The sequence below is a fragment of the Bombus fervidus genome, chromosome 6 (genome assembly GCF_041682495.2).
Source record: "Bombus fervidus isolate BK054 chromosome 6, iyBomFerv1, whole genome shotgun sequence".
In the NCBI taxonomy this organism is placed as follows: Eukaryota; Metazoa; Arthropoda; class Insecta; order Hymenoptera; family Apidae; genus Bombus; species Bombus fervidus.
The window spans coordinates 9607260-9630720 of record NC_091522.1 but is presented as its reverse complement, the minus strand read 5'-3'; the positions used below and the strand labels follow the sequence as shown (position 1 = coordinate 9630720).

The window sequence follows — 23461 nt, the reverse complement described above, 5'->3', positions numbered from 1 at the left end:
GCCCTGTGGGACACCCTTTCTCCCTTCTCTTTCTATCCCTTCGTCGTGCTCTCTTACTCCGTTTATTGGACGTCGAAAAAGCAAGAGCCTCGTATCTCCTTCTCTGTTGGACTCTCTTTCTCTGTTCGACGAAGTAAAAAAGAAAGAAGAAGGGGCAAGATGTACGGCCTTAAGACCGGTCATCGTTTCTAGCTATATGGTAAACGCAGCCTGGCGCTACGTGCGGTCACGATGCGATCTCGATGAAACTAGAAATTAATTATCCGCGGTCGCGTGTCTACTAGCCTGAATTAACGAGCCAAATTTCTAGAGGGCCTAACTCCTAAGGACAGAAGACATCCTTCGCGCGTACGACACGCGATAAAATTAGAATGCCAAGAGTCGCTCTGACGAAATAAGGAATTATGGAAACCGCTAAAGGACGAAGGTTAAGTCGATTATTTATATCACGGCAGTGTTCCCAAATCAAGAATAAATTTATATTTTTACGATTCGATGTTGCGTGATTGTAATAGCGTATTTTAATAAGTCTTTAGACAACTAGACGATTGGTGTATTCTTTTCAATAATGTTCTAATAAAATGGAAATAATCGAAGGTCTAATTGGTAAAACCAACAAACGAATACATCGAATGCGATGTTTCTTTTTATTATAATCTAATCGCTAATTGCTAACTAAATTTGAGCAGGCGAAAATACATACTGAAATTTTCCCGTTTGCGCTCCATTTTTATTTTTCACGAAAATCTAATACTACTAATTACTTTTGAGAGAAAACGAGGAAATAACTAAGTTTGTAAAGATAACGTAAAAACGCGTATATAAATGTACTACTTTCAATTGTCGATTAAACATTACGTTGTTATTACTATTATTGATATGAAATTATATAGTGTTCAAATTTGACAAAGAATACTCACTTTACAAACATATTTAATTACGTGGTAGAATTCGTGTTAAATCACGGACGATGTTTTGACGACATCAGCAATCCGAGTGCGGGGGACGATAACAACGTTTATGATGTCACATTGTGCGAGTTCTTGCGTGAAAGCTCGAAGAGACTCCGAGTATGTGCACGCGCGCAAACGGAAGTTTCAGGAATGGAACTCCTTGTTCTGGCGACGTGCAAGCGGACAACGAGGGCTGGAGAAAGAGCACTAGCATCAAGAGAGGAACGCTTATCGCGAGACACGCGCGATAATAAACGTCTGCTTTACGAGCGTGGAAAGTAGATACGTCGTAGCAACTGTACCGAGTAAACGAAAGGACGAAGGAGAAAATAAAAATGTGAGGGAAAAGAAGGGAAAGAAGAAAGAAACGGCGAAAACTTGCGGCGGGGGGAGGCGAAGCATGGGGGGAAAAGGGTTGTGGACGCGACTCGCGTACCAGCGAAGCGTCGCCGTTTGTTTTGCACGCGCCGGCGGAAACGAAGCTCCTCCGATAAAAGGCGGAGTTACGATCGAGCCCGAACTCGAGTTGGAAAAGAGATTGCCAACGTAATGGCAACTGTGCTCGCTGGCTGTGTAACGCGATTCGGATCGATATCGCATTAATTGCATGCCTTACCGATTGTGCATTCGCGGTTTTAGTAGGAGAGTCATTGATGACGCAAACTCCTTCCTACCTGCCTCGTGTTTTTCTCAAACATCTTTTCATATTATTTTACGTGTGTTTTGAACCTTAGCGAAGAGTCATCGATATTTGCTTTTGCTGGAAGACTATCAAAACGTTATTCTTATTGCGTGTTCGAGTGTTATCGTTGGGTTGTAAACGATTCACAAGTATGGATTAGATTAAAAACTAGGTAACTTTTAGGTTGTATCATTTTAACTCGACTTCTCGCTTCTTGTCTCCTGATAAAACCCTTATTTTCAAGAAATTGATAAAAATGTACTGAAGTTGTTGAACGATCGCAGGATGACAATTTTTAGAGTGCAAGGATCGAAATGTTTGAATTGAAATGAAACTCGAAACACGATGGTTCTGTACAAATATCGAGACTTGGATTTAACTTTCCTTTACTCCTATAATAGTACTCAGAATGCTTTTCATATTTTTATTATAGCAAAGAATTTTTTTCAGTGGAGAAACACGTCGTCAAAACGTCTCTGCCCCTCCCTTCTCTCCACTTTCTCTCTTCCCTACGAGAACAAAGCAACGCGTCACGTTGATGCGTGCAGAAAGCACGGCAAGCAGCTAATGCGCTGACGAAACCGCAAATGCTCTAGAATCTAGAAGGTCAACGTTACGAGCGGAGAAAAGGATGAAAACCGTGGCAGAAAGAGATCAGGAGGTCCGCGAATAAAGGCAATTGTTGTACGACACTGTGAGAACAACGGAGAACTTGGAGCTCGGTCGAGTGCGAAAAAAGTGCGAAACGAGCAAAAAAGCTGACGTGCGTCAGACACGCAATAGCGACGCCCCCGTTGTAAATTAGCTCGCAGGAGGTGAGCGGTACGCAGGTAACTCATACGACACAGACAAAGCGGAGGTAAAAGGAAGAAAGAACGCGCACACGAGAGGCAGAGGGGAGCAAGTAGGAAGAAGAAAACATCAGAGAAAGGAACCGCGACCACCGGAGCGAAATGTAATTGTGCGTGCGTCGTCTGAACGGGTCGAGGGTCCACCCGAACCGACTAATTAAGAGCTCAGGCTAATTCAATTATAATTTATACCTCGAGGGGTGAGCTTGTAGAGAGGAACCTCTCTTCTCACCAGGTTCTAGCTACGAGCAATCAATTATCCACGGCTAAACGCTACATGTCCACCAAGCAATAATTTACAGCGATTTCGACCTTTCGTCGAAGTAGATACCTAGATGGATACCGTGTGTGTACGAACAGGATCATCCTCGCGAATGAGTATCTACGGGGGATGAACGATCGCAAGCAAGAGAGGAGACTGTCTACTACTAGACGGGATTGAGACGTTCTAGGTTATTTGTTTTGAGTGCAACGCGCCCCGCCCAGCTCGTCTCGAAAGTCTTCTTTTGGCCGTGTCGTCGTTGCGCCTTCGTCTCGTTCCCCTGTTTCTTCGAGATTTCTCGCATCGTTCTCTTCTTCTGACATCTCCGACGGCACGTTTTTTCTCCTCGTCGCTATTGCTACGAGAAACGACCAAACAGGACCATGTACGATATCCCCGTGTGGGCGATGCACTTAGGACAAGGCATCCTTGGAATTCTGTAGGCTTAGACATCGATGATTACACGAGCCGATGAAATATTTCTACGCTTCCGTGTCAAGGACTTTAACTATGCCATTAGATATCTGTCAGAAGAGTCGCGGCGTAATTGCGTTAACTATTCGTTGACCTGAATTAAATGGAACGCTCGTAATTGATCGCCTCGATTTACCGGCTCGATAGACGGACGCGTTTCCATCAATTGATTGCAAATCGAATTAATGAAAACGAAGCTTCTGCTGCATGTATATGCGCCTTGATAACCTCAACAAAATTCTATTATCACGTTTCTCGCTGAAGATCAATGGTTTTGAAGTCAATTTTTATTCTAGTATCATATATATATGTAATATGTCAGTCTAATTCTTGTTCGATGTATTCTGATTTTTTTTTTTTTTTTTTTAACAAAACGAAAGAAGCAGTTTAGACAATAGAGAATATCGCATTTTAAAATCATTCTCCGATAAAAAATGGAAAGTTTGATTTGCCAAAACATTTCACACCCAGTAGCCTTCGGATCTTTTAAACAACTTTTCCAATTTGAAAAGGTTCTTCGCCCGGAGCATAGTATTTTGAACAAACATTTCGACACAGAGAGCGACAGAGATTTAAGAATTTATTAATCATTCGAATTGTATAAATTTCTTGTAAAGTTTCCACCTTGATGTACAAGGAGATATCTTAATTAAAACCAAGTAAATGTGAAAGATCTCTCAAGAACGATGGGTAAACTACCTTGCTCGTCCAATAAAAATTTTCCCGGATCATAGTGAAGCGGGCTGCGCGTTTCGTAACGATCGATTAAAATTCCACGTTAAAACCGGCGCTCTTACAAAATCAATCTCGAATGACACCCGCGTACTTGTTCTTGTACGCCGTAGCTCCTGCTGCTTTTTATCGCCTTTACCCGCTAATCTAGCCGGCAACCACGGCACAACGACCCAATCAATGTTTTCCTGGTATATACGGTTCGAATTCCTTCGTAAAGAGAAACAAGCGAACGATTGGCCGCGGTCTAATCGTCAGAGCAAATATCGGTGTGATCGCCATCGTAGTCGTCGCCGCCGACGTCGTCGAAATGCAAATTAGGAGAAAGCTTTGCCCGTGCACGAAACAAGGATTCACAGAAATCCTCGCGTGACTCGCGTGCATCCATCAACGATTCCGGGTTCGAGCGTGTGCGACGAAATATGTGAACCATTGTGTTAGAATACAAATTCTATTTAGATCCTTCCCTGATAATATGATCGATGCATTTTTAAATGCTGCAAGTTAGTTACAAACATCTAATCTGCTTTACGTAACTTCATTATCCAAATCATAGATACTATATGTCTTTATTTAATTAATTATCATTGTGAACTGTATAATTTATGACTGTATTATATACAGTGGCTATAAACGCTATCGATACATATCATTGTTTTCCAATGAAACGTATCTTTCACGTTTTACATTTCATTTCCATAATGTCAAATTTTTCTAATTATATGAAGATGCTACTAAATGATACTTAAAATGAAAACAAATCTTGAATGAACAATACACATTAGGTTGCTACTTAATTCGTATTTAATTCCGTATATTGTCAATGCTGACGAAATTACGAACTTTGTTTGTGATTCAGAGATGAATGAAAAATGTTACAGAAGTGTCGATAAACTTACGGCTTTAATATATTTAGACATTTCACTGGTCACTATTATGTCTCGAGCTCGTCCTGCAATAAATCGTGGTGCTAAACTTGCAACTGCTTTCAATGGAAATTATGCAATATACATGCTACCTTTATGACAATGTTTACTGACTGAATGGAATATCGTGATCAGTCCAATGTTCGCGGATAATTACGACAGAGTCGATATCGAAGAAGATCGATAAAAAGTAGAACAGTGAAATTCGTTCTCGTATAAATTACCGTCTCTTACGTTCCCCACAATTAGTCCTATTAATTTGTATTCTCCCCATCGAACGTGTTATATTTCGAACAATTTAAGACTAGATAAATCGTTATTGATAATACATTGCATTCAAATTCAGCGATAATATTAATTCTAGGCTACACAAAACTAAGAGATCTTTTTCAACATCTCACTCGTCTTCACCTTGCCTTTGCATTCACGAATCATAAATTCAAGCTGGTGTTCAAAAATCAAATGCACCTGGACGATTGTTCTCGTATCCAAACGGCACTGAAATCAGAAATCTGAAGACAGTGGCGAGATTGAAATCTATCGAAAACCAACTCACTGTAACGTTCGGGACAGGGAAAGCGGAAATGCAAAGAGGAAACTATGGTTCTTTCGAAACGACCAGTGAATAACAAAGACTCGAGGCGCGGTGATCGCAAGTCTAGACGTTGACAAGGGGAGAAGCAAAGAGAACAGAAAAGATGTGCTTCGTGTTCCCTCTATAAATACATTTACCTTGTTTGCAGAGCACTTGTAGTTGGCGGCTTGTATTCGTGGAATGCGACTCTCTTCGTGTTTCGATCGGTTTTCTCTGAGGGACGTGCGGTAAAATTTGGTTGAGAAGAACGTCAGTCAAGGGTTTCAAGACCGTGCACTTACGACATATAGTTCGTTGGTGTTCGTTCGAAAGTTATTAACCCAATTTGAGCTTACGTGTGTATGCGTGAGAAACATATTGCACTCCACGAAAGCACGTGCTGCACCTTGTCGTGTCCGACAAATACTTGCATCGCAAGTATACGATCGTTCGATCTTATCTTCGCTCAAAGCGAGGTTAAATTAGATTGCTACCAAATGCAAGCTAAGCATGCACGAAGATTATTGTTTACGGTACTTTAATGGCATCCTGCCGTGCACCACGTGCAACTTGATTATCTTTATGTTATATGATACTGATAATTATCTTTTTCATAATTAATATCATTTTAATCGTTGTTGATTGATCACAGCTGTGATAAAGATTTCTCTACGTGGTTCAGAGACAAGAATGTGCCGTTGACTTTTTCTTTACTCAATTCGCTGGTTAATAAGTCATACTGGGACAGGAATGATTGTGGAACAGCATTAATTGCTACTGATCGATCATACAGCGTGTGACAGATTTTATCGTCACGCGTGATTTTGCGTCTTAAAAAACGCCCTGTTTTTATTGGAATTTTCATGAGTCACATGTGGTTCAGGACTTCGGTTATGAAATTTATAGATCTAACGCTCGTAGGAATGTAAATGCAAAGTTTATTAAACAGCTATTATTCGTTTATAACATTTCAAAAAATAATATACAGATAGAATATCTATATATTTTAGCAATTAACCAATAACACAAAAGTGTAAGAAACAAAGAACAAGAGCATAAGAAGAACATGATAAGCCCGCCTTTGTCAATACCTTGATTTCGAATTTCTTAAGTTCACAGATATAAATTTCTTGAACAATCAAGTATAAACTAAGAGAACAGAAACAAAGAGCAACATACTCTGACAAACACGATCACGACTAACACAATCACAAATACGTCATCTAATAATCATCGTGGATGTTTGAACCCGAGAAATATAAAATAGGTGAATAATTATTACAAATTTATTCGTTGAATATCGTTACCGAGTGTCATTTTTTTCGAAACGTATTGTATGAATAAGTTATTCATACGCGAAGACCTATGGTTTCGTTAATGGAGCGGAGCAACGAGAGCAAACCGTCCTCGTGCTGCAACGACATATTATACGTTCTTCTGGCGATAATGCCTTTGGTCAATAATCGTGAAGCTCGAGCGACACGCACGTAGACGCACTCAGGAGGGCATACGAGCTCGTACAGCCTTCGCGCAATGCTAACAGGCCTTTGCGGAAAAAGTTGGCGCCAAAAATATTTACCGTCCGACGGCCACTATACGAGAGTGTGCTGCAGCGCGGATAGAGACGCGGAGAGCCATCGAAACCGCAGTTACATCGGTATTTTTCATTTTTATTATGTCATTTCTCTTGTATCAAAAATCGCTGAATAACGGAACGATTGGATATCGAAAGAGTTCGAAGTGATTTTTTACATGAAAACTACACTGAACTGACGTTAAAATAAAAACAATTTTACCATGTTATTTCTCTTTTGCGAAAAAGCATCAAATATGAAAAGAGTTCGAAGCGATCATTTACGTGAAAACTACACTGGACTGTCGTTACAATACAAACAAAAACTAATCGCAGATATACAGTTTGTTGGAAAAGGTCAACATCTTATCGTGATATCTGCTAAAGATGCACTTCATACTGGTAAAAATATCAAAGGAATAAGAACAATTGCGCGATTTCACGTACATAGAGTCTTGTAAAACAATAGCGCCAGTGATGTAACTGCAAATAAGAAAAACTTACGTAGATAAGCATATTTTCCTTTTCTGCCTCGTGCAAAATAGAGCGGCCTTAATGACCAGTAAATTTCCAGAAGTTGTATAGCCTAGTTTCAAAGGACATGATTCACTGCAAAACCGGATCGTTGCTTCTCTTTCACCGAAATAAAACATGCAAACGGCAGTTAAGCAATTTTCTGGGTCCCACTTATGTAATAATACAAATTTAATTACTGTCAATTAAATTTTTAGACAGATCGCTTAAATTTTAAATTGTTTTCGGAGAAACACATCAGATAATAATAACACAGTACTTTAAAAGGCAATTTTTATGGATTTGTAACTTGCAACATTCGCCATTTTCTTGTAATTATAATTTATATGTCTGTCTAATTACATTTATCATAATGTTTAAGAAACTTCGTATTTTCATAAAAGAAAATTTTCAAACTGTTCAACAAACATCAATTTAGAACTGTGCGTTATTTTCATTTTCTGCGACGTATAGACGCCATTGTATTCACAGTCGGTAATCTAATCTGATAATACATGGCTGTATGTCTTCTGTACGTCTTCTATATGTCTTGTGTGGGTGTGAATCGTACACGAAACAAAGAAATAAATGAACAAAAATGGAAACAAATGGAAAAGTTAAAAGAGAAAAACTGTAAAAACGGAGCTAGAATCGTAAAATGGATTTAAAGTGATAGCTAGATAAAAGCGAATGGTGAAAAGATGTTATCCTAAATTCAGTCGAGTTGTCTTTGCAAAATCGTGCGGTCATCGATCGACCGTTATGTAAGCGTCATACAATTAGCTATACCGGTTATCCAAACGCGTAGCTAAAGTTTTATCGAGACTGCTATCGTGACTAATAAAAGACAAGTAAGCTTCACCTGTTCGATGATAGGTCGATTATCGTCTGACTGATAGAAAACTGCCATTTAAAAATCAACACTGGAACATGTAATATTAATATGTTGACTAATATAATAACAATATTTTTTAATAACGATTAATAATAATTTTCTTTTAAAATTATTTACAGTATGTATAAAAAAATTTTTAACAATTAACATTTATTTACTTTTCCCAAATATCATTGATATCTTGTAATAAAAAAATTGTATAGTTTAATAATACATAATGACAATTAATATGTAAAAATAATCATACTGTAACTTTTAATGCAATTATTTATTATACGTTTAATATGCAATATTAATAGAGAAGCATTACTTTAATTTACAAAGGGTAAGCAAGTAACACGAACCCATTCCACCGTACGATATATTAAAAATATACATTTAATTACGTATCATTTATCACAGTAACAATTAGTCTTAACGGTATAAACTCTCGAATTTCAAACGAATTTATTGGTGCCATAAAAATTTTCGGCGATTAATAACGAACTTTAAAATACTTTTTATGGAAATTTATCAAGGGAAATGAATGTACGGACGATTGAAATTTATTACGTTCAATGTTTCAAAACACGGAGGAGAAACTCGCGAACAGAATGATACAATATATTCGTAAATGATCAATATTTAATCGTTCTTGTACGCGTAACCGGCCTATCTTGAACAGCAATTATTCTCAATATCAAACAGCCTTTACTTTTCAATCCATGGATGAATTTACTTTGGTATAAGGCATGAATTATATACGTACACGCAAAAGTGTTACGTATAAACGTATAGGTGCAGTCCGTTACGCTGACACGAAAGGTATATCACTGTGCTTTATCGTAGCCATTAAGGAGACATTAAGTCTCTTTACCAAGGAGAACAGCTTGACGGAAAGGGTAAAAAAGGTTCGGTGGATTTCGCTTGCGAGCAACCCTTGATATCTGCCAGTTACTTCCAATGATACGATTCGGAACGCGTGACACTGTACGAACTATTTTTTTACGCTAACATCTATCTTATCGTTATCGGTAACCTATCAAGCATCATATTATTGTCGGAAAATTCTTGTGTCCCTCTGGCTTATTAATGACGATAATCAATTTTCTAGCTAAGAATAACATTAATTGCTGTACATTTGTTCTAGAGATTTACTTTTCTTCATATTTACCTGTACATTGCGTTTCATAATTATTGTATTAAATTATCTAAAACTTTCCAATTCTTACATACTATAATCGATATGATAAGCACAAGTACACTATATTAATAGCACTTTACGAATAAAAAGAATATTTTCATTTAAAATACGTAGATAAAAATGGAAGCAATCGGTAAGATCCAAAGATGTAATTGACGTCGTAGATTTTAACTACTTTTAACATTCGTAGAAGATAATATAGAATCGGCATAGTTATATACAGAATATTTTATTATACAAAAATGGAACTCGAGATGCAATAGAGTGAAATTATAACAATAACTTGATAACTCATCTCTCTTCGTTTTCAGTGGGTTTAACTATTCGATTTTGCAATGTTTCTAATCAGATTTTATGTCGTGTTGCATCTTGTACCTCGTACCTCTGTAACAAAGAATGTTACAAACATAAGTTCGTAGTAACGTAAGTGGCTGAACTGTATACGCTTCACGTGAATCAGTGATTACATTCTTAGCTCTTTGCAGCAAAAGTCAGCAAAGGTAAAGAGTGGAAAGTAACAGTCGTGTAATGTCGAAGAATAATGGGAGTACCATGTCACACGAGGGTCGATTCCAAGAAAATCAGTCGATTTTATGTACGTAGAGCACGAGGTAGTGTACGTGCTAAATTTGCTTTTACAATGCGAACAACGTGACACCGCAAATGAATACTCAGATGCGCAAGAAAATTACGTTTACTATCGAATTGGTGGGAAGGAGCTCGAACCGATGGAATACGCCCTATTTCAAAGTATCGATAGCAAAAATTGAGCGGTGAGAGCAAACTGAAAGAGAGGCAAAGGCAGAGCCGAGAGGCACATTAACATTCCGAACATAATTCCGACATAAATATCGGCTCGTAAGATATGCAAAGTGTGATCAGCAGAAAATATCCGGCAATTACATTCACTTTGGATGCCGCCTGCCCGCAAGGTAGTTGATATAGTGCATATCGATCGGAACCCTTCTGTTAAGCGAATCGTTAGCAACATGTCATTTGCGAAACAGTGACCCTTCTATAGTATCGAGATTGTCGTAAAAATAGCGGCGAGCTAGATTTTACATAAGAATATGACGGAAGCATGGTATATGTGACTTCGCAGAAAAAGACGCTGGACCGTCTTAATGATAAGTTCATAAACATATTTCCTTCAGGACTGATCAACATTTTAAGCGCTTCGATCTAAACATATAACAAGATAAATGCGAGATAATCTAAATGATCGATGGATCGAGTAAACGAAGTATCCATAATCCGCTAATTGTGTAACAATTGTGTTATTGATATTTCTAAAATTGTTTGTATTACTAGTCGTTTCTTGGATTTTATTTCTTCTAGTTTGAGTTACTTTACGATATACTTGAATATAAAACACATGCGTGTGTCGTTGAGGAATGTAGAATTTAAAACAGAAAAAGAGATAAGATAGTAGAGTTTGAGACAAGTACTTTAACACAAGTAATTTAACAAAATTATGACCATTGATTGAGACCGTGAAATTCTTTGTAGAGATAATTTTCATCATTTTTTTTTTTTTTTTTTTTTTTTTAGTTTGCCTTGCGTATTATATTATTTTTAAAACTAGTTATCATATTACTTAATTATATTAAAAATAGCTAGTTTTCTCAAACATTTTAGCACTCAAATCAATGAGTTTGTCTTTGTAAGTAGCACCTTCCAAGCTAAACTTCTTTAACGAATCTATAATGTTATAAATATATTTATTAGCAAAAGTTAATAATAGCAAACGATTGTATAACGAGTACCTAGATTTATGAAGAAACAATTAAATTTATTCATATAAAAATCTAAAATAAAACAAGGAAAACAAAATATAGTACCCTTTAAGTAGAATAAAATACGCTTTATGAGACATATGTAGTTATTTCGAAACTATTTTATCGAAGTATAAAATACTGCATGAATTTCTGAAATATAATTGCTAATAGAATACAATTATTCGTTACCTAATAACATTGTTGATGCTTGATCCAAATTAAAACCGTGAAAGGTACAACCATAACACCGAATACTCCCACTACAGGTGAAAAGTTTATGCTACGTATGTACACGTGGTGTTATTTAATTGCTTCGCATTAATCAAACACGTGACGATATAAGTTCATTGTGAAGTGCTCTTTTTATAATCGACGTGTTGGCGTTTTTTAGTCTCATATCATTCCATTATTTCTCACGAAGTATGTTTACATATTTTTAGCCAATTATTATACGTTTGTAACACTTTTTAAAGAAATATAACAATATTTGCAATGATCTATTCCTTGACATGCGATAGATATGTCGTTCTACTTGTGTCTGAATTTAATCAATTTCAGTAATCTTGTCGTATCAAACAATGTATTACCACCAGAAGAAATAAAACACTTCTGTGGTATCCATGATTACCCATTGTCGACGTTCGACATCAATTTCTACATTATAGTTCACAGCGAAGAAAGCTTGGAATTCGTTGGAAACGTTCGACGAATTTCGAAGATCAGCTTTCGTTGTCACGTTCGGAAAAAGAGTAGGGTCGCCGACGGAGAAGATATATGAAGAAGCGTGATGTGGAACGAGGAAAGGCGGCATCGGCCGCATAAATAACGAGTTGATCGTCACGCGTGGCAATTCCGGTGGACGTTACACCGATACCGGACCGCACTCGCTGCAACAATTTTCACTGCCGATGGAACACTATGATTATCAGTTGCAGTACTGATATATTGTTGCGGGAGTTATTATTCTCTGATTGAATATGTAATTGCAATCTGGTTCGTGCGAAATAACAGCCCATTAAGCATAATCTCGCACGAAAAACTGTTCGATCGTGCGTAAGGTATTGTGAAATATTCTTTTTCGATACTTTAACCGATGAGAAGACGTCGCAGACAGTAAACCGCAATATTCCTTTGCCTTAAAATAATTTGTAATTTTCGATAATTCCTTCGACACTGAGAGTTCTAAAGTTTCTTTATCACGATGTTCCTTTTAAATATACTTCTGTTATATCGTGATCCATTCGGAGCATATAGTTTTTCCACTTTAACGAGCTTACTTACGGCTTTTAATAAGATCAATAACATTGATATAGAATATGATAAAGTGAAATATAGAAGTGATAACATGAAATAACGAACGATATGATATAAATGTTTATAATCGAAGATAGAAATGTATAATTGCGTTATTACTCGACAACATAACATTTCAACGAATGTTTAGCTATAGAATGTAACTTCATCATATATTTAATTGAACTGTGCGTATTTGATTTCGTTGAATATTTGTCAACTGCAATATCTGTGTTACATTTCAACTTTGCTTTTGAAATTACAATAGCTTCATAACGATGAAATCATAAAATAGCGATAACGTTCTTACGAAAAATCCCAAATTTATGAACTTAAATTTATGAACTTAAATATTCATATACTTAATTTTTGTTATCCTACATGCACAATGTACATAGGTTATTTATATATCGATAATATATTTAGAAAATACTGTTTCAATTTACAGGCTGCTTATCGTCAAATATCGTGCGCGTTCTTTCATTTATGTCACGATTAAATCTTTCTCATCGTATACTTAATCATAATTATTGTTACTGTTTAATAATAGCAGCATCAATAGTTCGACTTGTTTCAATTAATATGTTTAATTTCCGATCAATAAGTAGGCAATTATTTAGTTTTGATAGGCAATAGCAGTTTTACGATTATCAGTTATAGCCTCGACACATCGTTATTAGGATTATTACTGCTTGATCGAATGCGCAGTTGTGCTATAGTGAGTTCGAAATAACGGCCCATTAGAGTTGATCACGCGCGAAACGAAGGCGCGAGATCTTTCTCCCGACCCTAATCGATCGGGCTATTAATCCAAGCGAACAACAGGCCCACGAATATCTCCAAAATGTAACGTCGAATTTACCGAACATGTTGGCGTGGAAACACAAACACGGGAACCTCATCATAGGTGGTCTTTCTGCGTAGATGATCCTACACAATCATTTAACACTCATACTCCTGCAACCGTACGATGTCACTGGTTCTTCTAGTTGGCGCTTTTTCCTTCTATTTTTCTTTTGCAGGCTCTACGTGACATTTATCTATTAATCGAGTAATTAACGTGATTACCATGTCTTGCAAATCATGGTGCATGTGCTCGTTAACTAGTCACAGTTTATTTTAGTACTTCTAGAGATCTACATACATGGAATACCTTCCATTTTGATAATTTTATGTTTGATAAAAACATATTTATAAAAATTGTATCGATTAAAAATATGAATTCATAGGAATTTTTGTCGATACTTAAGATTTCTTCATAACTGTTATTGTACATAACATTTGATTTAAAAAGTTGAACTTTCTATGATCCAACCTGTCCACGTTCAATTAATGTCCATCGATATGTATGGGTATAGCAGATGATACACCGTAGATACTTCAGAGGCACTCTATAACTACAAGTCGAGGCCGCCCGCGTCGTGAACTCAAGATGTTTGTTTGGTTTTCCCACGAAGAATGCCGTGAAGCACACTCGAAACTCAGGGGACCGTGCACGTCAAGTATCCAAGAGTTTCCAAGACTAGATACTTCGATCGTCATCGTTGGCGGTGTCCTGGAATCGAGGTGCAACGAACAAGGTACGAACCAAAGTACCGTAACCCAGAGCATTTCCAATTTCAATGAGAAATATCATGCTCGGTTCATCCATAGGTAAATTACATAAGCCTGGTAAACATCTTTCTTAATAGATTTCAACAAGATAATTGTATGGAGATCTCGAATAATAATCTATAGTACATTTTGATCAAAGTTGAAATAACAGTAAAATATAGTTCTATGATCATTATCGATCGTCTTAGTAGATACAGGTAGCATATTTTGCATCAAAAAGTGATGTAATGTTTAGTAGAAGAAACACACATTACAATGTACCGGGTAGAGTACAATTTAAATGCCATTTTATTTCCATTTAATTATTCTTAGGCTTAAATTTCAAACTCCTTGTCTTTTTACTTGTTTGCCATTTTATTATTCATTTTTTAAGTAATTCGTCTCTTTCGTATTTCTTTATATTCTATTATATTTTACGATATACATTGGCGAATATACATAGGAAAACTTAACAAATATATTCTCCGCAAACTACATTCATCAATTTTTAATTTAACAATAGAGATGTTCAAAAACCAGCGAGATAGAATAGAATGTAAAAGAAGGCGAAATAATACACTTGAAGTTAAATCTGTGTGAATCTGTATTAGAATGTGATAACTGAAACAACAGTTCCACAAATACTCTTGCCAACGTCTTAAAAATTACAGCCAGGCTGTCTGGTAGTAATACCCCCTGTTATCTTTCCACATGATATTTACAATACTGCTATCTCCCTAACAGTTATGCGAATATGAACATTACTTTACACTATTGTCGTTTAAATCCTACACGTATATCATTGTATTTGACGAATTAAATCTTCAAAAAGTAAAAGATTTGTAGAAGAGGGATGCTTTAAGGCGAAAAATATAACGTGCACGTAGATATTATGAGCACATCTTTTAATTGTAAGCATGTATACGATGCACGTGTTCAAGTTTTAAGTGGTATTGTGGACTACTTGTAGTCGATAAGGGATCGTTGGTAGAGACTAATTCAATAGACGCAAACTCATGAATTTTTTAAAACATTGTGAGGGGTCGACGGCTCTGTAAGTCGATATCCGTGGCTCGAATGCCACGGTTTGGTCTTCGCTTTACTTCGAACTACCTCGGCCTCAAAGTACCTTCGATTTTTTATTGTTAGTGATGTATAAGTTCATCGATTGTTATTTTTATGACGTTTGGAAATTTTTATTATTTAACGTATATTTCCTTTATGCAAGTAATGACGATTTCACATCTATTACGTGTATCGATGTAAGAATGTATTTTTCATTAAAATCTGAAGAAAAAAGAAAAGTAGAATGTTAGCGTCCCTTTAATAATTCTCAATAACCGATGACTTTCTAATAACTTCACGGCTGAGATAATTGCGCACAGGTTTGCTAAATAGAGAAGCGCTGTACAATTCTCGATAATATTGATAGGAATGAATTCAGACATCAATCTTCCTTTAAATATTTAGCTTCTCGATCACTGACCCGTCTCAACGAGATCGTCATTGTAAACGCGCCATTCCAATCACGTGGTGTGGCTCCAGCAGCACTGGATGCAAAGCTTATAACAGCAGCAACAGCAGTTCAATGTAGCTGACCGATGCGATACTCGCCTTTACCACCAAACGAGTACGATAACACACTTGCCTTGTTATCGTATCTGCATCGTATTTCCAACCCAGACGATTTCTGATATCAACGCGAGCCTACATCGCAAAATTTTTCCCACTTTCCTTCTTAATTTTATCTTTACCTATATATTGTGAAGTTTGTATTTAGTATGCAACTTAAGAAGATCCTCGCAGTTCTAGAAAATCGAAAACCCTTAAATTTTTACCTTATTTAATCATTAAATTTAAAAGATCTTTTGAATTTTCGGAAATTTTAAGCGCGTTGATTATTCTGTTAAGTTGATACTATTCGTTACGATTGTTAATTAATAAGTCTTCTACGTAAAATTTAAAAAATGACGAGAAATATTGTGCCTTTGATAAGAAATGTTTTTAGCTGTTTTTCAATACTTCGAGTCAATTGTACAACTTGTCCACTACACAATCGGTGGATTAGTTCTGGTGGACAATCTTTATGATCGCCACGATCCCCGGACTTGATGCCACCAGATTACTTTCTACTTTTACGTTTATATGAAATTTCGATATGAAACATTCTTTTATAGAGGAAGTACTTTAAAAATGTCCCGAGAATGCAAAAAGCCATTCAGAATTTTAAGATATCATTGCGAAAACAACTGACAATTCCATATTAACTAGGACAAAAACTTTCGAAATCATAGAAACGTAGAAAGTAGGAACACAGCGTAAAATCTCATAGCAAAGAAACTCCTCTTTGAAACGCGCATTGACATCCTCGGTTAACATTGTTCGATCGTAAAATCTGTCTCGAAGAATTTTCTTTTGCGTTTCTGCGGTACTCGAGAAGGCGATAGCAGTAGCAGCACCAGCTCGGACAACTGGAATTTTTATTCCGGTAGCACCGTTCTTCAACGAGTTACGTGACGAGGATTCTGGGTTCGACGGCCGACAAGGGATTGCAGAGGTAGGAAGCAAAAGCCGGGGCGAACCCGGACAAAACAAGACACGGGGAACTCGCGACAAGTCAGCGGAATAAAGTTTTCTGAACGGCGGCAATAGTGGCGCCCGGAAACTTACGAAAACTGGAAGTGTCCCTTGGACTCAGGTTACTACGTTTTCTCGACGAGAGCCAACGGCCAGAAGGGGATGAAAGGGGCAAGAGGTGAACGACGATGGAGGCAATACTCTAAAACTCTAAACTAAACTGAAGTCGATGGCCGACGTTCTAGAGATGAGAATTCGCTGTAGAAAGAACGTTAGAGAACGACGATCGACTTGCTAAGTTCAATTTGTAAACAGAATTTTCCATAATGGGAAACTGTTACATCTTGAGTAATAATTCTCACTAGTTTCAATGGAAGCGATGGAGGAAACGAGAACAGTAGATATGCAAATTTTTACTGAAAGACGCTAGAGTAAATGGTGCTTTATTATAAACCGTTGTTCAATGCGAAATATCAGTTATAGAAGCAGGATCATAATTATAATGAATATTTATTCTGCAAGAGTACGGTGCATCCTTTGCTTTTTGGATGAAACGAATTTTTTTCGTACATTTTTCAGGAAAATAAGAATATTATGAAAATAATTATTTATTGCGTTTAAGGAAGACATTATTTCCTTCAAAATCCTGATGTGCTGCAATCTTTTGAAATCCTAACATGCTCCAAACTTTCTATTAATGCTGTAAATAGAATTAAATCGTTTAGTTATTCAAAGTGCTTTATCTCCCGAATTGTTGAAATAAATGAAATTGTACGATATATATGTATATTACAATAATGTAAAAATAAAAAATAAACGGCAAATGAAATTTGCCAAAAACTTTTATAGATAGAAAGATATCAATATAAACTTTAAGTCCTTCTACCAATCTTGAAAAATTACTAGCTAAATACACGCACGCACACATACACACCCACTCAGAACGTTGTGATCAGTGCGTCAACGTTGATATCAAGGTATCGATATGGACACTTCAAGAGAAACACTGATATAATCTATTGTTACAATTTCATGTCTCTCGACGATAGCGAACACTTCGATAACTAAGCCCCACACAATTATATATAGATACAAGAAATATATTCGCCTAGTGGAAGATTAGAGTAAACTAGAAGAAAAGAAATACCTGAAACAGATATAAAAAGAGCTTCAGAATGTTGAAGCTTCACTATCGCGTATTAAACGCGTTCAAAAAGAGTTTGATATATAAATAAATAAACAAGGAAACATTTTTATCTATTTAATTTTATATTAAAATTTTATATTAAACTAGCAAGTGCACCGAAAGATTAATGGAAGCCACTCCAAACCATCAGAAATAATATAACGTTTTTCGAAGAGTAATATAAGAATTATACGAAACGTAGGAAATGATATGCTTATGATTCGCTAAAAAATAACGAAAATCTGTGCAAAATGTCAAGAGCTTTACGATATCATATATTAAAAAATTAACCGCTAATCTTGGCTCCGCCGACCTTCTTATTTCATCTTCGACATGGCTGTCATCACTCTTGGCATCCCATTAAACTTTCACGACATAAAAATTAATTGCTGGCAGGGCAGTCGCTGCAGAAGACACTCGTTAGAGGGTCCTGAGATCCCAGTGACGTCAGGCATAGTAACGAGGACATGGGGGCCGACTTTCATGTCCTGTTCTCTACCCTTATAGAAGGTTGGCATGCATGGTGGTAGTCGATTCATCGAGTGGATCCACGACTCCCCGTCCCGTTCGTGCTACTTGGCCGTTCATTGTGATTTACACGATCATTAACGATACCGACCACCAGAGAAAGAGAGATTTACGCCGTTTCGGGGGAAACAGCTGTCTCTCGAGGATTATACCCAGGCCTATCTCGAGGAACAGGGCACATATGAACATTCACCAACTAAATCTTTTACGAGTGGTCTAGCTCGTTATTCCTCCAACCGAAATGATGGTCTCATCATCGACTTTTTATCTAGGCTATCGGCACCGTTTTGTACAGCAATAAACGATTCGTAGCTGGTTTTAGTTTATTTCAACGTATAAATCTAGCTTTATGACAACCTTTCGTATACGTCTTATTAATTGAGATATCGTACAAAATGATAATCTGTTAACCGAGTCGTCATATGGCAAGAATCTTTTATGACCACGAAATTAAAAGCTAATTGAATAACTAGAGTTATCGATTTTTATATAAAATATATAAATAATTAAAAAATTTGATATCACTCATTTGGATTGGTTTGGTCGATCTCGAATTACTAAAGACAAGAAAACTATACAAGAAATAAGGGATTCTTAATAAAAATATTATGTCCCAGTGATCGGCAACCTGAATGACGAGTTCACGTGTCCTCTCCAGGTTGGTTGTTAACAGGTTAATATTAGAGCAAATCTATAACGATCGACCAATCCATGTTTATAAATATCAAGAAAAGATATACAAGAAATAAACGATTTAACTAAATACTTTCGCTTATTAAAGCAACAGTGAATCTTTTAATTACAGACATCTTTGTACAAGAGCATATAATCTTCCTTCGTAATGTGATACTATTTGTAAATCACACACTAGTTATTCAGATTACCAGCGAAAGGTGTAACGTATCACAGAGGTAATCTCTGGTTTCTCTCTTGCCGGCTCTTCTTGCTCTCGTCCATGGAATGGGCTGATTGACTTTTTAATTGAACCACCGCGTCAGGCAATTACTATGTACTTGTCTTCCTTCTGTTCTTCTTGCATATGATTTATATGCACGACTATTATATCGGTATGTGTCTTTAACTCGTTTTGGTATTCTTTTCAACGATTTACCAGAATCAATTTCTTTATATACGCACAATAGTTAACGATCGCATGTAATATGAATTTTAGTTATCTAAAAATATTTCGGAAAAGAATAATTTATTCTAGGTCAATTAGGTAAACTCGTAATTAATAATCGAAAAGTACGATTAGATTAATTTACAAGTAATAATGGGAAATAAAATTATGCGAAAGAATTTAAAAAATTGAGAGGACAAAAAGGGGAATCCTTGAAACGCAGCATGCGAAAGGTTTTAAGAATAATTTGGCGACGAAAAGAACACACAAGGAATCTGATGAATCAGTCAGTCAATGCATCCCTTCCTGGAAGTAGCACGGCGCATCAATCGGTTATTAAAGATGCAAGGCGTGTCCGTAGATCACGATATACTGGCAGGAAGATAATTTATTAGATTATATGCGATATCTTCTCGGTACAGGTATAATAAAATCTATAGAATGCAATTTTATACATGTTTAAGCTATAATTAAGCAATCTTATACACCGGTATTAAAATATTTCATTTTTAGAAACTCGACCTTTTTGTTTGAACAGCAATGTACTCTTAACATACATACTTTATATGTAATTTTGAAACCGCTTCATTAAATGCTAAATATTTTTGCTCATGTTGATTTTTAGCCGTCAAATAAGAATTTATTATTTATTATTTTATTATAGAACTTCAATTAATAGCTATAATTTAATTTATAATTTTTCTAGTGGAATTCTGCTGTGAAAAAGTTATAAAATCCTTATCTTTTGGTGATTTCTTCATGTATTTCTGGGTTATCTTCATATATGTCGTCATTACGTATAGTTATTATGTACACTTATTATATAAGTTTGTCCCAAAAGTGTCTTTCTTCTACAAACATGCCTTTCTCAACAATGCATCTTTGTAGAAACATGAAACCTAATCTGTCGAATTTTATGGTCTTTATTTTGTGGTCTTGTTTAAAGAACAAAATCGATCAGACATAATTCAATTAAATAATATAAAACAAAAAACGTTGTGCATTTATTGTTTCCTTGTAAAGCGAAAGAAACTTTTGGGACAACCTAATAGATATACATAATTCATAAGGCATAATTTATGGATTTGTAGCAAGTTAAGACATCTGTTCTTTGGCATTTTTGTGAAGTATTTTATTATTTTTTGCAATAGCCAAATGAAAACAATCGTAACTCCTTGAGGGACGACACACACATCCACTTTATTCAAAATTTTCCACAACTCTGATAGGTATCCAAACACTTACTTATGTACACGTACCCGTATCTTTTATGTACGTAACATTTTCAATAATCAATATGACAAACAAGGATATCTCTACGATCCCATACCAATTTTAATGAGTGAACTTAAAGTGCAAGCAAAATTAAGTTTTTAAACTTACAATGAAAAAGACATGTAATATTACTGCATAAAATTTAAACACGTAACAGATCTATATATATATAACTTGATCGTGCCTATTATTCTTTAAGAATATTAAATTTAATACCAGCGAAAGAAATTTATACAATAATTTTATTTTCCTGAATTTTAAATTAATCTGTTATTCTTTAACTGATTTTTCAACTTATACAGTCAACTGTATAACAAGTTCCTTCGTTGCAAAATAAAATCCCAATACAAAATAAAGGTATAGATACTTCACTGATCAAAATCAGACTCTATAAATCTTTCTCACTCAATTCAAGACCAGCATAAATTCTCGATAGAGTAATAAAATCCCGCGAAGAATGGTCTACGGGTATACGAAATCGATATACGATGCAATAAAGAAACAGAAAATATCGGCTCGTAGAACTCGTGCGAAAGTTTTTTGCGCGTGAGATGGACGCGACAGCGGCAGACGAGCTGTTCCACGAGACACGTGGAAAAAAGGGTGTCGCATAATCGATCGCGAGAAGTGCTTTACGTATTTCCCTGTCGTCTATCGGAGAACAATGAGTCCTGCCACGCGAGCGCGTGGGCAGAAAAGGCGAACGAACGGTCCCCATTATTTCGCGAGGGTGGGAACGACGCACGGTCACCCGTGCGAACCTAAGCGCCCGTATTCTCCCTCCTTCTCTTACATCTTTTATACTTTATATGAACTCGAGCACCAGCTTCTCCATATGCTTCTTTGCGGCGAAAATCTTGGATATTTCCCAGGGAGGCGACATTAAAAGTGCAATAGCCCGATCTCAATGCGGCCTCGACGTTCGGTTAACGACCGTCAGAAATGGCCGCATTTTGGCTCGCCTCTGCCGACTCTGGCTAATAACAAGCGAAAAAATGGAAAGATTCGAATGGACGCGGCAATCGTACTCGCGTCATTTGCCCGTGGTTTTCCCGTTTCCGGTTCGTATCGTTCGAGATCCATCAACGTAGATCGCGATTGTTAACCAGAAAACCGTATTGTGAGCTTTGTAAGCTGAGGGCTGGCTGCTCTTCTCCGCGTCTTTTGTGCTCCAGGCGATTCCACCGAATGCATCGATCGTTCTCTCCCTTGCTTTCATATTCCGAGATTTATTTTCCCGTTCGATAACGCGCTTTGCGCCACATTACATCGGACGTTTGCTCAAAGTAAATTACGTTTCATTATGTTTGAGGTACTTTCTATACGACAAACGATCCTTGGCCTGTGTGATATTATCATCCTTTAACTCGATTTCTGCTGTCCTTTAGTGGTTTAGTTAGAATCCTTTGAAATGTGCAGCGTATGTAAGCGTGTTTGAGTTTCAGGCTTGATTTATGGAACATTTGGATTATGAATATTTAAATAAACCTTTGAAGTAGGGTAACAACTTTCTATTCGATATTTTTTACCTAGTATAGAATAGAGACTCAAATTGACAAGTGAATTGACTGACATTTGACAAACTCAAGTTTCAAATACAATATTTAGAATATTCTATATAATGTTAAATATTTTTTTTTATTTTGTGATTAATCACAATATTATTATGTGCGAAAAATGAACATCATATTAACTTTTTTCTTGATAAACATTATTGTTATTTCTCATTACCTGTTCCATTTTAAAAAAACATAGAATGAATTCAATCTCTAATTCCAATTTTTAATTTACATCATAATAAGCCATAGTCTGTGTAGTAACGAAATTTACTCTATACGAAACATATATGTGTATATTGCACGTATACGTTATATATACCAAGACAGCTAACATTGGACAGATTTAACGACACTATCCATAAATATCAACCTCGCTTAGAGAAGGAGCAGAAGCAGAAGTTATAGAGATCTGTAAGCAAGAACCTATGAAAAAGGAAATATAGCGTGAAACGATGAATCCAAGTATAACATACGGGTGAAAGTAAATACACGTAGTATAAGCCAGTCGACCGCCCAAGTGGCTCGTTGGGAAAAATAAGAGTACCACCTTGTACCCGCTAGTTAGTCTTCCTCCCGCGAAAGCGGCACCAGCAGCTGTTGGAAACCGTGCGCGTAATTTCGAAGGATTAGCCGTTACCTTACACCGATTCGACTTGTACGCCCCGTAACGAACACCGAATGTAGAAATACCCTGAGCCAGCGCACTACCTTGCCTTATGCACTGCTACCTGGTAGCACTGGTAGCATTCAGCCGCTAGCACACAGTGGCGGGAGCCCGCTGCCGACGTTTGCCTCGAGGTCGAAGCTCAATCTGACGCGAGAGCCCTGGCGCCGATTGCCACACCGTGAACCATGCGCGAATAACTTAAACACTGTGAACAATCGATTGCTCGCTTGCTCGTTTCTCATCGAATATTGCGTCACTGTTGATGTT

The 23461-nt window shown here is 36.6% G+C and overlaps 1 protein-coding gene across 3 annotated transcripts in view; it reads right to left on the bottom strand.

Moving 5' to 3' along the window:
• The window catches only part of LOC139988023 (fibroblast growth factor 18), a 126168-nt gene that overhangs the window by 37163 nt on the left and 65544 nt on the right, over window positions 1–23461 (bottom strand). The window lies entirely within an intron of this gene.